This window comes from Chaetura pelagica, unplaced genomic scaffold (assembly GCF_000747805.2).
Source record: "Chaetura pelagica isolate M959 unplaced genomic scaffold, ChaPel_1.0 scaffold1269, whole genome shotgun sequence".
NCBI lineage: Eukaryota > Metazoa > Chordata > Aves > Apodiformes > Apodidae > Chaetura > Chaetura pelagica.
Window position 1 is genome coordinate 60,435 of NW_009954605.1, and position 3,024 is coordinate 63,458.

Below are 3,024 nucleotides of genomic sequence, written 5' to 3' on the forward strand. Positions count from 1 at the left end.
CGGGGCAGGGGCCACCAGGCCCCAGCTGCTCCAGCCTTCCACCACCTCTTCAATAAACAAAACAAGACACTTCCTTGCTGGCAGCAAGGAGAGGCTGGATAGCTTGGAGGTGGCCTGGGCCCAGTCTCCGCTGTCCTCTCTTCCCCACTGAGGCTCACCAGAGATGGAGAGAGCCAGCCACTCCAGAAGAGAGCAGAGCAGTGCCCAGGTGCACACGGGCAAACCTAAATGGTCCCTGCGGAGCCCTAGTGTGACCCTGGAAGAAAGCAAGGAGGAAGGACAGCCTGTGTTTTTCTTAAAGCATGGCAGAGGAGGGCAGGAGGGCTGGAGGGGCAGAGCCGGGGACAAGGGGATGCACCTCTAATGTCTGCATTTTGTGAAACTTTCAGACTGGGATCTCAATCTGAAACATGTACACAGAGTATGCCTTTGTTTATGCCTCTTTCTCCCTCCTCCCCATAACTTTTCCCTTGTCTTTACAAGAGGAGAGAAGTCCTAGCACACCAAGAAGGAAATCTGCTGCCTTTCAACCCTGAAGTCCTTGAATAGGAGGTTAAACTTTGCTACTTTCTTTAAGCAAGAAGTTTTGTAAGACCACCTTCAGTCGCCCAAATTTTATATGGAACCACTAACCTCTTTAAAGATGCCCAGTGACAAAAGAGGTGTTTCTTTAAGGACTCTTAACGATTTCGGATTTGTTTCAGACTCATTCCCACTCATGGGACGAAGCCTGGAGACATCAGTTTCATGAGTGGGAACACACACAGGTCTTCAAAGTATCAGCTTAATTTTATTTTCTGTCTCATAATCAACTATGTAGTTAATAAGTAAAAAAATGAAACACTTGTTTGGAGAGTTGGGAGCAATAAATATCTGCAATAAAAGTAAATTAAGACCAGTTCCAAAGATTTCAATGAAGCACCCGATGTTATCAAAAGGATGGTCTGTTTCACATCAGAGTTGTGAACTATTTGTGAGTTGAAAATTTTTTTCAAAATATGTTTTAAGCAGAATTTGGTAGTAAAATTAATTTTGCTTTCTTGTAAATGAACACACTGGTCTTCTATACATATTGGCCCGAATATAGAATGAAATCTTGGTTTTGCCTAATCTCTCCTGACAAGTGAAGTTTAGGGGGGAAGAAAAAAATTGAACCCCGCCTATACTTACTTTCACAGGGCATATCTATACCACACAGGCACCTGTATGAGACCTGCCCCACAGAGCAGCCAGTGGGGCAGCCAGTGCAGCAGCCACGGCCCTCACTGCGTGGTTAGGGCACCTACAGTCTGAACAGGGTAAGAAAGGGCTACAGCTTGTTTCACCTAGCCTGAGGCAGGGCAGGCAGTATTGGTGGGAAAGGGCAAGGGAACTGCCTCCACAGTCTGCTATACAGGAGTGGGGTCAATTTGACCATGCTGGGTCGAGAGCTCAACAGCAAGTGGCCTCTGTGCTCTGCTAGTGAGAAGGGAAGCAGGCATGGCTGGCAGGATGCAGGGAGGGAGGGTGAGCTGCTGCAGGGAGGGACAATGGACAACACTAGGATGGCGCTGCAGGGCCAGAGAGGTCCAGAGTTTGCTGCACAGGGGTTGGGAACATTTAAGGACATAAGGACAGAGGTGAGCTGGTAATGCTGAGAGCAGGTGGGGAGCAAAGCAACGTGTATCAAGCTGGGGAGATGCAGGATATTATGCCATGCAGAAGGGTGATATGCCAAGTCTGATGTGAGGCCAAAAGTAGTGTTTGTTGTGGAACAGCACATGAGGCTTCACTGTTAAATTATCTGACAACTTTGCACTTCTTTTCTCAATGCAGAGAACACACTTCAGGCTGGAAGCCATCCTATACTCAGGCCAATGTAACATTACTGTTATCCTCTCCAAAACGTCAGGTAACTAGTTGCTGTATCAGAAGTAAAACAGAATGTTCACACAGATGAAGAATTCAGGTTTTGTTCCTCTATGGCTAAAATTAATTAAGCTGACTTTGAACTGTGTTTAAGTGTCCTTAAAAATCCATAATTAGAACAAATATAGTGTGGATCCAGTCTTTGACAATGACAGTGTTTTATTAAAGAACACGGATGCACTATAATCTCAGTACCATTTCTCAACAGATGAGGCAATTAAGAACTTCAGTATTGATCTATGAATAGCAAATAACCACTTTTTTTTTTTTTTTGTGGATATATAGACTGAGCAATGGAGATAAAACTTAAAAAACTGATCCTCAAATATTACACTTTCCAAAGACCAGCTGAAAGAATTTTATGAGTAATATTGCCTGTTTGTGTCTCAACATTTTATCACTTTAAATCCTCATTCTTACTGGTGCTTTCACAACTGCAGGATGAATGATTATATGCAGTATTAAATATAACAAACACATTACAAAAAAAGCTCATATATAATACTATTTTTAAATAAGCATATACTTAAAGCAGGATTAAAGCAGCCTCTGTTCAATGCACACCTGATGTTTGCCCACTAAAGTCCTCAGATTTTGGTCTTAACCAGTTCCGCTGACTCTTCTTGGAGGAAACCAGAATCCAGTACTTCCCATTTTTACTGGTCTGAAAAACAAAAGGAAGAAGGGACTAGACTCCAGCGAAACCAGTATATTCAGAAAGGCTGGGATGTGGCAAGACCATGGTTTGGAAAGAATCAGAAAGGAAAAGTTAAAAGGGATAGATCCAACCCATGCACAGGACATTATGCACTGTTAATTCTAAACTGCAGGAATCAATCATTCTTGCATTATTGGTAGCAATTATGCATTTCACTTTGCAGTATACTTACATAATTTCAACTAATGCTACACTGGACAGTAACACAAAGAGATAAAATTAGACAAAGGCAATGGATTTTTCAATAAAGGTAAAAACAAACACCCCAAAAATCCACAGACCACAAATAATTTAGAAATAATAGCGAAACACAAAATGCTGGGCCCAGACTTAAGTTTCTTACTCCGAAAGGACTGAATAAGAGAAGATTTCTGGATTAGACACAACTTTACTAGAAC

At 42.5% G+C, this 3,024-nt stretch overlaps 1 protein-coding gene across 2 annotated transcripts in view; it reads right to left on the minus strand.

Annotated features, from left to right (window-relative positions):
* The window catches only part of PLAG1 (pleiomorphic adenoma gene 1), a 6,517-nt gene extending 3,944 nt beyond the window's left edge, over nt 1-2,573 (minus strand). The window contains exon 1 of one of the 2 annotated variants that reach the window (XM_010005441.1): nt 2,473-2,573. The gene's annotated coding sequence lies outside the window, so the exon portion shown is untranslated. The remainder of the gene's footprint in view (nt 1-2,472) is intronic. The other variant, XM_010005442.1, reaches the window with a different exon arrangement.
* Between the last annotated feature and the right edge of the window lie 451 nt (nt 2,574-3,024).